The sequence below is a fragment of the Petaurus breviceps genome, unplaced genomic scaffold (genome assembly GCF_028583685.1).
Source record: "Petaurus breviceps papuanus isolate PSGF00001 unplaced genomic scaffold, PetGlider_PUasm1.0 208, whole genome shotgun sequence".
Taxonomy (NCBI): Eukaryota; Metazoa; Chordata; class Mammalia; order Diprotodontia; family Petauridae; genus Petaurus; species Petaurus breviceps.
The window spans coordinates 2,367,923-2,379,846 of record NW_027185852.1 but is presented as its reverse complement, the minus strand read 5'-3'; the positions used below and the strand labels follow the sequence as shown (position 1 = coordinate 2,379,846).

General features: G+C 36.0%; 1 long non-coding RNA gene across 1 annotated transcript in view; it reads right to left on the bottom strand.

Annotated features, from left to right (window-relative positions):
• Positions 1-5,216: 5,216 nt before the first annotated feature.
• LOC138165147 (uncharacterized) overlaps positions 5,217-11,924 on the bottom strand; it is a 233,355-nt gene continuing 226,647 nt past the window's right edge. The window contains exon 2 of the long non-coding RNA XR_011169277.1: positions 5,217-5,284. This is a non-coding gene — a long non-coding RNA (uncharacterized lncRNA). The remainder of the gene's footprint in view (positions 5,285-11,924) is intronic.

Here is an 11,924-nt window from a genome sequence, read left to right as displayed (position 1 = left end):
AGGAGACAAAAAAAAAAATACACAGATACCATGTCATTCAGCCAGAGTTTCTAGAGCAGTCTAGTTTCATTTCAAATAACGATGGAAACAACAAGCATGCCTTGGCTGCCATTGATCAGTGCATTGTTGACTGTGAACAATTGAATTGTACCCTTTAAAAACACTCCAACTCTTTTCTTCAACTTTGTCAAAAGAGTTTTTGTTTTTATCTCCACAATTTCAATTTGAAAGCAACTTATTTTTCTTGGGGTAATATTCCCTATATGGTTTTAGGCAATTAGGTCCCCCAGTCCTTTCTACAACCCCTGTTCCCACAAAATGGACATAATTATTGTTCCCTAAAATCAATATTTCATTTTCTACATCTAAAACTTTACACAGACTATACACCGTACTTGGAAAACATAATGGTGTAATTATTTTAATGAGGGTGATATCAGTAAAAAAAAATATAGGCAAGGGTCAATGCAATATTTAATATGGCAAGACACAACTCCTACAAAACTATGCTGGACTGACTCCACCCTAAAAAATTACAGGAAGTCATAAGAGATAACAACAGTTATGGGAAACCAGAAAACCAAAACCACTCATATCAAACCACAGTATCCCTCTGCATACATAATAGATTTATAACCAATTCTGTATTTACAGGCACACTTTTTAGGTTGAAATTACTTGGCAAATGTCTTTTGCCAATACATGCTCCGTCTCTCCCATACAAGATGGTGTCCTCTATGTGGCACAATGTCTGCCATGTCGTTACTTAATAGTTCTTGGTAATAGATTGGCTGATGCTGTTCACTGTATAAAGAGTCAGGTTCTTCTCTTTTCTTTTTTCTTTATTCCTTTGATAATGAGCACTGGTATTGTGACGGTCAATTGTCTCCTCTCTGTGTTCAGTTTCATGGCAGTTTTTCTGGACCAGCTCATGTACATGTCACCAAAAACAGAGTTATTCAGTGGAGGCTTGGGATCCTCAGGTTCTCTCACTCATAGTGTACTGTGAAGTTAGTAATCTGTGAGATCCCCCAAAATCACTAGGTACTAGTGAAGACTACCTAGCTTCAGCAAGTTTGTATCTACATCTATTTTTTGTCACACAGATTTTAAAATATTTTGAGAAGACTCCAGAAACTTCATAAGATTGTTCAATGGTTCACAATACAAAGAAACATTAAGAATTCCTTCCTTAAATATGACAGATTCTGGCTAAGTAATGCCCCTAACAGGTATGTACAGCAAAATGATCAAAGGCAGTGGAAAAGGGTATATATACACAAACATTTATAGCAGCCTTTCTGTTGTATGAAAGAACTAGTAAAACTCATGGTACCTATCAATTGGAGAATTATAAAACAAAAAGTAGTACATAAATGAAATAAATTATAGTAGCACCAGAAGAAAAAATACAAATATAACGACTAAGAGGAACTAAGACTTGTATCAAGTAAAACATGGTGAAATGAATCAAATTAGGAAAATAATTTACAGGACAAGATGACCACAACACATGCATATAGAAAGAAAAATACATCTTTTAAAAACTTTCAAAATGCTTATCAAAACAGTGACCCAATATGATTTTAGAATACCCATGATGAAAAATACTGAGCCCCCACCAAAAAGGTGATAAATTGGAAAAGCAGAATGAAGAATACATTTTCAGACATGGCCACTGTTGTTATTTCTTTTCTTTGGAGAATACACACAAAAAATAAACATGTACATATATGTGTATGTACATACACCCATTTTGCGTGTGTGTTTATATATATATATATATATATATATATATATATATATATATACACACACATATATATCTGGTAAAAGGAAGAAAGTGTATTTAAGGGGGTGGGGATTAAAGGATAATTGATGTTATTTCCTTTGTTATATTTTTTTTGACACCTGTGACTTCATTGGTATTCAGAAATTCCAATAAAGAAACTGCTTTTACCCATGCATATCAACAATGCTTCTGCAATTAATATTGTTTGTAAAAATTTTTATTAATTAATAAATTTTTAGTTTTTAACATGCGTTTTGGCAAGACATTGAGTTCCAAATTTTCTTCCCATCTCTTCCTTCCCCCTCCCCCTGAGAGGGCATGCATTCTCATTACCTCTTTCCCCAGTCTACCTTCCCTTTTTTAATGCTCCTCCACCACTGCCCCTTACTTTCTTGTAGGTCAAGATAGATTTCTTATACCCCGTTGCCTGTGTATCTTATGTCCCAGTTACATGTGAAAACAATTTTTAACATTTGTTTTAAAAGCTTGAGTTGCAAATTCTCTCCCTTTTTCCCTCTCCATCCACCCTCATTGAGAAGGCAGTCAATTCAATACAGGTTATACATGTGTAGTTAGGCAAAGGATTTCTGTAATAGTCATGTTGTGAAGGACTTACTATATTTCCTTCCATTATATCCTGCCCCTCCCCCATTTATTCTATTCTCTCCTTTGACCCTGTCACTTTCCAAAAGTATTTTCTTCTGACTACCCCTCCTCCAAACTCCCTTTCATTCTATCACCCCCTCCAACTCCTATCCCATTCCCCCTTTCTTTCCTGTAGAGTAAGATACCCAATTGAGTGTGTATGTTTTTTTTCCTCCTTAAACCAAATTTGATCAGAGTAAGGTTCACTCATTTGTTCTCACCACTCCCTTCCCCTCCATTGTGAAACTTTTCTTGCCTCTTTTATGTGAGATAATTTATCCCATTCTTTCTCTCCCTTCCTCCTTCTCTCAATATATTCCTTTCTCACCCTTTAGTTTTATTTTTTAGATATCATTCCTTCATGTTCACCTCACCCTCTACCCTCTATATATCTGTACGTATGTATGGATTTATTTGGAACTATATATAACATAGATACACACACATAAACATAAATATGTATATATTGCATATATAGATATAAATATAGATATGTAGATATAAATACATATGTGTATGTACTTTTTTTCTCCAAAAACCCTAATACCAGGAAAGGTCGTATGAGTTAAAAATATATTTCCATGTAGGCATATAAATAGTTAAGCTCTAATAAGTTCCTTATGATTTTTAAATCCAATTTAGCATTTCATGCTTTTCTTGATTCTTGTATTTGAAAGTCAAATTTTCTATTCATTTCTGGTCATTGCAGCAAGAATGCTTGAAAGTCTTTAATTTTATTTAAATTCCTTATTTTCTCCTGAAGTATTATACTCAATTTTACTGGGAAATTCTTTTTTTTTTTTTTTTTAAGCAATTGGGGTTAAGTAACTTGCTCAAGGTTACACGGCCAGTTGTTTCTGGGTGTGGTGCTGAGTATCTGAGGCCGGATTTGATCCAGGTCATCCCGACACTGGAGCTGGTGCTCTTACTCGCTGAGCCACCTGGCCACCCCTAAGCAATTGGGGTTAAGTAACTTGCTCAAGGTTACACAGCCAGGTGTTTCTGGGTGGGTGCTCAGTGTCTGAGCCCGGGATTCGATCTCCAGGTCTTCTCAACACTGGAGCCGGTGCTCTTACTTGCTGTGCTACCTGGCCTCCCCTGGGTAAGTAATTCTTGATTTTAATCCTAGCTTTTCTGACCTCTAGAACATCATCTTCCAAGCCCTTCAATCACGTAATGTAGAAGCTGCTAGATCTTGTGTTATCCTGATTGTACTTCCACAATACTCAAATTGTTTCCTTTTGGCTGCTTGCAATATATTCTCCTTGACCTAGGAACTCTTCAATTTGGTTACAATAGTCTTAGGAGTTATCCTTTTGAGACCTCTTTTATGAGGTGACTGGTGGATTCTTTGAATTTCCATTTTATGCTCTGGTTCTAGAATATCCAGTCAGTTTTCCTTGTTGATTTCTTTAAAGATGATGTCTAGACTGTTTTTTAGATCATGGATTTCAGGTAGTCAAATAATTTTAAATTATCTTTCCTGGATGTGTTTTCTAGGTCAGTGTTTTTCCAATGAGGTATTTCAAATTTTCTTCATATTTTTATTCTTTTCATTCTGTTTTATAATTTCTTGATTATTCATAAAGCTATTAACTTTCATTAGCTCCATTCTTATTTTTATGAAATTGTTTTCTTCAGTGATCTTTTTTTCATTTAAACAATTATGGTTTTTAAGGCATTCTTCTCTTCATTGGCTTTTTGGACCTCTTTTGTCATTTGGATTGGTCTATTTTTAAGGTGTTATTTTCTTCAGTATTTTGGTGGGTGGGGGGTTTAGGAAGTTGTTGACTTTTTTTTTTTCATTATTTTCTTGCACCACTCTCATCTTTCTTCCCAATTCTTCCTCTACTCTTTCTTGAATTTGAAAATCCTTTTTGAGCTTTTCCATGGCCTGAGACTAATTCATTTTTTTTTATTGGAGGCTTTTGATGTAGGAGTTTTGACTTTGTTGTCTTCTGATTCTATGCTTTGATCTTCTTTGCCACCATAGTAAGATTGTGTAGTTTGAGGTTTTTTTTAATACTGTTTGCTCATATTCCCAGCTAAATAATTAACTTTCTAACTCTGTCAAGGTAGGACTCTGCTACCAGGGGGCAGGGGTGGGGCTGGTGGTGTGTATTCTGTTCAATTCTTCAGGGGTTTTGCATCAGTTGATGGATCCCCCACTGTCTGTGGACCCAGAGCTCTGGAAGCAGCCACTGTTGCTAATGCTTCCACCCCCCTCCCCTCATGCCACTGCAGGTCTGGGGCAGGACCCCAGCTGGACCACCCTCCTCTTTCACCCAAGTCCCACAGATATTTCCCAGTGACCTTCTATGCTGTCTTTGGTGTTTGCGGGATGAAAATTCTGGAAACTGTCACAGCTGTCAGGGATTCAGTCCCCTGAGGACTGCTCAGGCCCTGTCTATGCTGGTACAGCCTACACTGGAATGCACTCTGCTCCCAGCCCAGTATGATAGACCCTTCCTGTAAGTGTTCCAGGCTGTGTTGGACAGGAGATATGTTTCCCACTGTCATTTTGTGAGTTCTGTTTCTCTAGCATTGGTTCAGGGTAATTTTTTTTACATGTATACAGAAGGTGTTTGGGGGTGATCTCAAGCAAGTCCCTGCTTTTACTCTAACATCTTGGGTTTGCCCCAGTCCATTGCCTGCAAATGATATTTTTAAAGAGTTAGTTATCTGGGGTAGTGAAATGTGATGACTCACTTTGGGTCATATCAAATGTGTCAGAACCCTAGTCATTCTTATTTTGAGACCAGCTGTTAAACTATATGCCTTTCTTTCTTTTTTTTTTTTTTTTGGTTTAACAAGCTTACTTTAATCAGTCAAATATGTATCGTTTACCTAGTTCAGGGGAAAAAGGTCAGCACCCCGAACTTCAGAATATACAGACAGAATTATCAAGACAGAAACGAGCAAGTAGACAGATTTCCAAACTGTCCAACCATTACATCCATACCAAGCAACATCTGGGTTTTTCAAAGCCAGGGGAGCTCTCAACAGGCTTCCCAGAGTTTCATCTGATCAAATCACAGAACACTTCTCAAAGTGAGCCCCAAAACAAAGCCTCAAATCAGGGTTTATATAGCCTGCTCCTGGCTCAGAGAATGTAGCAACCTTCTGGACCCACTGGCCAATGGGAAGGAGGAAGGAAAGAAGTAAAGAGGAAATGAAGGAAAAAGGAAAAATGGGGAAAAAAAAAACATTAAAACGTGTAAAAAGAAAAAAAAAGTTCAGAAGATTGTGAAAACAACAATTTGTTTCCTGTTTCATTAAGTTTAATACACATTGTAAAAACTATATTTAAGTTCTTAGGTCATTTTGTCTATTTTTATTCCATTATGAAGGATCAGTGGAATAAGAAGTGAATTTATAACCTAAAAGACAAGAAGAGGAAGATGATGCAGAACTCTAAAATTTCTGACCATCCTGACTGCAGAATTACTTGAGTAGAGATTGAAGGTCAGACCTTTGGTCATGCCAAATGAAAACTGAAAAAGAATAAGTCCCATCTTGGTATATTGTGGTAAATGTTTAACAACTAAATCTCCAGAAAAATAAATAATACATAACCCACAGCAATTTTAATATTTATATTTCCTCTATCAATTTCTTAAGGTGAAACAATAAACAAAACAATAAATCAAGCTCTTAACTCTCGTGTTTGCTTATATAAATATACTTACACTGAAGATGGAACCATCAGCTCTCCTATGCCAATATAAGCTGGATCCAGCACACACTGAACCTATGGAGGATGTGACCAGGCCTCCCACATGATTAAGACGCCTTACCTCTATTATCTGATAAAGGATGGTTACCAGCTTTTGAATCCTTCTTGATAACTGATTTTCAATCCTCAATTGAGCTTTACCTGCCTAAACTCAATTCATTTTATTGAGTAGTATAGAACTTCGTGTCATTCTGAATGGATTGTTTTCTTTGTGACTAAAAGCAACTTTTCTGTAATAAATGATCTACTCTTGTTCTTCCGTCATTTTTCACTCTTGTTTGATTCTTCATGACCCCAGTATCTTGGCAGAGATAATGGAATTGTTTGCCTTTCTTTCTCCAGCTAATTTTCCAAATGAGAAAACTAAGGTAAACTGGGTCAAGTGGCTGTCTCAGGATTACAGAGTATTAAGTGTCTGAGGTCAGATTTGAACTCAGGAAGGACTCCAGGTCTAGCTCTCTATCCATTATGCCACTCACCTGCCCCAAATCATCTCTACTTTGTTGTTGGAGAAAAGTTTGCATAATCAAATTTCAATATTATATTCATGTTTAACTTTTAAAAATTCTTCTTTGATTAATGACATGCTCATGTTTGTTTATTATAAAGTCATTTTTAATGGCAAAGATTCAGAGTTTTACAATATTATAAACACAAGTCTCATTGCATTCTCAAGTTCATGTTCTAGTGAAGATGTTCAAGGGGCATCTAATGTATAGAACATCTATGTATGGTTTTATAAATTAAGGAATAAATGAAATGGGACAAAAAGGAACATCAAAACAACTGTTTCCTTTTCTTAATGGAATAGAACTATTTTCAATCACTTGATAAAACAAGGAAATAACTTGTGTGAGGTAGCACATATGCAAGTCCTTTCAGAAGTTGCATAGGTGTAGGAGCAAGAATCCACTTTCATCTCATTTTTTCTCTCTTTTTGTAGAATTAAATTTAAATATTCTACTTTTATCACAAAGAAATTATTTTAAATTTGCATGTATACTATATTTCTATTTAAAGAGTAATGTAAATGGACTCTAATGCACCACATTTATATGCTTGTTATTGAGGTAAAATATAACTGTCCATATTTATATCTACATTCCTATCTGTAGCTATATTAATATCTACAACTATCTATCTATAATATCTTTATATATATGGTCATACTATAGAGATCAACCTTGAGATCCTTCCCAGGTAGGAGTGGCATCAATATATAATGCTATACAGAGGAAGATCTATAGACTTCTTGTTGTCCCGTATCCCTTGGGCCATTTTTTTCCATATGGTAGCACCACTGTATAGAGTATGGATAACAGGCCAGTAAAATCAATGGTATAGCATACAATTGAATCATTTGGCTTCTGAGGCATGATATCTTTATATAATTCATATTTTTTGTCTTTCCGAACATCATGATTATAAAGATATTCTATTTCTCTCTTATTATCTGAAATAACAATGAAATTTGAAGATCCCTTTATATTTCCAAGCTAACCGGTAGTTAGCACTTAGTTTCAAAGTAAGCCTCTCTAAAGAAACAGGAGGTATGGACCCCTATTGCTGATGTAACAGGAAGGGGCTGAATAGGGAGGAGCTAATACTCTATACAAGGAAAAGCCCCAGTTGGAAGAGTCAGAATTTCTAGGGGTAATCATTATGAAGGCTATTAAAACAGAGCAGCTGCTTGTGGAAAGAGAGAGAGAGAGATACAGAGAGAGAGACAGAGAGACAGAGACAGAGAGAGAGAGACAGAGGGAGAGACAGACAGACAGACAGACAGACAGACAGACAGAGACAGAGTGAGAGAGAGAGAGAGAGAGAATTTCTCTAAGCAAGAATCAGGGCTCTGGGCTGCTACTGCTGGACAGAAAACTGAACTGATAATTCAGAGGAACTGAGAAGATAAATGATAATTGAAAACGGAGACACAATTTCTTGCAGTAATCTGTGTGGAGAGTGGATAATGTGATTTTGATTTTGAGAACGGACCTGGAGAAAGTGATTTTGATTTTGAGAGCAGAACTGGTGGTGGTGGAGCTTCTTTTGAGAGCCAGCCAAACTCCTGCTGAGGGCTTCTCAGAACATGGAAGAGCTACCAAAGACTTCTGAGAGCCAGCCAAGCTGCCAAGAACTCCCAAGGGCCAGCCAGAGCTTCGAGAGGAAGCATTACTGTGGTATCAGTACTTTGTCTGTCTGTTTTGAGTCTATGCTGATTTAATAGACAGAAAGTGAATTGAGATGATAGTGGGACCGTGTGTGTGAATATTGTTGTAGTTCCTCTAAGCTTGATGTGTGTCTATATTGTTGTGGATTTATTAAGCTTTTTCTTCCCAGGAACAGAAACCGTGGAGGACTTGAGGTGGACTGGACACTGTGAGCTTCAATGTGGAACAGGAACTGCACGGACAGCTAGGCAAGGAAATGGGAGCTGCCTGTATGTGAACTCAGGTGACATTTTGGTGGATTCAGGTTGGAGCTGGGGCCATGGAAGAGGAATCATGGAAGCTGAAAGTCTGCCTAGAGTCAAGATGAAAAGACCTCTCCATGGGCACTGAGTAGTGACTGATGAAATTGTAACTTACTTATGACCTAGGGTTGGATGGCCTTTCTATTTTCCACTACTCCTTAAGAGGGTACTGAGTAGTGACTGATGAAACTGTAACTTAATTGCATCCCATGGCTGGAGGACTTTGACTTTAGTATTTTGTGATTGAATTAAGGACTTTGCGATTGACTAATGAAAGTATTTTGCTTAAAACTATGTGACCACTCTGGTGAAATCTACATGGCCATTTTAGTGATAAATTATGTTATGGCAAAATGCTGTATCTTCATTTCTGTGAATGATTTGCCTAAATTTGCTATTGAATAAATAGAGAGTTCACTGTACTGTGTAATCAGAACCTTGAAGCTGTTCACAGCAGCCGTCCTCTGGAAAGCTGCTTGTGCTTGGCTTTATATCATCATACCATATTTTATTATGGTTCTTATACTTTTTTCATGCTTTATTATCATGGGTAAATATTGAAATATGACACATTGCATATAGTGCATCCTTATATAATGTCCCTTATTATTATTATTATTTTTATTGACATAATTGGAGGCAATGGTGGTAGTAATAATTATTATTGCAGTGTTTAGTAGGAAGAAAGGGAGGGCAATCTACCCAGGTTCAGTACTGCTCACATAGTATGGGAATATAGAATTTCACCAGTAAACACATGGTACACTTGTGTTCAGTAGGGGAGTAAAAGAGCAGAGTGCAAGGAAGTCTTCATTGTTGGGAAGAATTTTTCTAAATAAAGTGTAATATGGTCTCATTCATTGTGACTTTCTGTTTTGGTATTCCTATGTAGAGAAAATGGGAATGTTTGTTTTTACTGATTTCTTTGAGTCCTTCATGGGAATAGATCTAATTAAAGTTGTTAGGCCTCTCTTTGAGCACATGGACATAGATTCTTACAAATTGATATCCTTGACTTTTCCAATGGTTATTTTACTAGTATTCATTTAGTCTAACTTTTGGAGGCATGAAAATCAGCACAATCCAGTAAAAACAATTGTTGTTTTTTTTTAATTCTAGTATCCCCTGGTGGAGAACATCATCTTGAATTATCCTGGAAGAGATGGAAACAATTCTATGCATTTTACTCCTGTTTAGACATTGAATGGTTTTGATGTTTCTTCTCTTCATTCTCTTTTTTAATTTAAAAATATTCCTTTATACATATGGGTGTATATACAAACATACAAGTATTCGTATATGTACATGAATAAGTGGCCTTCAAATGGGGTTGTGTAGGAAAGGAGTGTTGATCAGGTAGTAATATTTCGGATAGGAAAGTCAGGGGAAGTGGTGATTTGAATCATAGGGAATTCATTGACTTTTTAAAATTTTGTTTTCTTGGGATTTTTTTTAATCATTCCTCTCAGCAATAGTTGGAAAGGGATGAAAAAAGCTGGATATGTGGAAGCATTATATGGAAAAGACCAAGAAATGGAATGCCAGGAGAGATATGGTCAATAGTAACAGATCAGATCAAATGCAGTCAGACTTCTGGATCTTCAAAATCTCTCGTTTAATATATGAAATAATCTAGTCATTGTATTGAGTATCATGTAATAGTATTAGATTTTGTCAGAGATATTTGAATTACAGACTATAGTTCAATTTTTTTTTTCTAAAATTCACAAATATTTCAAAGTAGAATGAGATATTCCTGGAAGCAGGGAGTTTAAGTCTTCTAATTAAATGTCTAGTTTATTTTTCTATCATAAACAGTGACAAAATACTTTTAAATTGGTCTTGCTAGGGTTGTAACAGAAGGTATTCTGGACTGGCTATTATTTGGATTAGACAAATGATGATGTCTTTTCCTACTCTAAAGTTTCATTGCCTTTTCTGCATTATGTCCAAATTTGAACAATTATTGATTCCATCAATGTATTTTAGTCTTTACAGTGGGATGTATTCAACATACTTTGAGAAATACTTGTCAGTTTGAACTCTTATCTCTGTATCCTGTCTATTATGTTATAAATATGGAAACAATTTCACCCCCAGGACTTCCAGTACCCTAGGAAAAGGACTAAGAAAAAATTGAACTGTGAGTTAAAGATGAAGAAAGAGTGTTTGCAAATGCAAGTATAACTTCTAAATGCATTTTTTAAAATTAGGTCCATCATTCAAAAGGTTACACATCAATTTGTGCATTCCTTCCAATGATGCAGAACCCAGCTGCTTCATACATGCCCACCCTGTACATCCAGATTCTCCCTATATTATCACAAGAATTCTCTCAACCTGCAGGAACCTTCCTTGATTCACACGTTGTTTTGAGGATAGCAATGGCATATGGTAGCCATCACTTAAATGTTTGCATGGAAAATATGGACCTCTGTTATAATAGAAAGTTTGTTATCAACATTTGTATCATTTCCCAAATGAAATTGATATCACATTGTTTTGTTTTTTTCTGCTTCTAGCCAAACTAATTTGCCATCTGTATTACATTTGGAAATATACATGTTTTTGGAAAAGCAATGGAGAGTTTCCTTTCAGAGATATATGATAATGCAGTTGTTCAATCATTGGTTCTGGAGTGAATAAAATGTAATTTCAAATCAGATATCAGACTCTTACTAGCTGTGTCACCTTCTGAATGTCATTCAAACGTCTGTTTGCCCTAGTTATTTTTTAACTTGTAAAGTGAGAAAAACAATATCCTCTTCTTTCCTCAAAGGTTGTTGTGAGGATAAAATGAATAAATATTTGTAAAGTGCTTGGGACAGTGCCTGCCACATGGTATTGTTGTTCTGTCATTTCAGTCATGTGTGATTCCACATGACCCTATTTAGGGCTTTTTTTTTTTAAAGATACTGAGTCGGTCTGCCATTTCTTTCTCCAGTTCATTTTGCAGATTAGGAAACTGAGGCAAAGAAATGATTTGTCTGGAGTCACACAGCTTTTAAATATCTGAGACCATATTTGAATTTAGGAAGATGAGTCTTTCTAACTTTAGGCTGTGCATGCTATCCACTGTGCCACCTAACTGCCCTTGGCAAAGAGTAGGTGCTGTATGAATTACTCCTACTCTCATTTCTACTGCTACTGCTGTTGTTGCTGTTGCTGCTTCTGCTACTACAACTACTATTGCTACTACTACTATTATTACTACTATTACTATTATTACTACTATTACTACTACTATTATTACTACTACTATTACTACTACTATTATT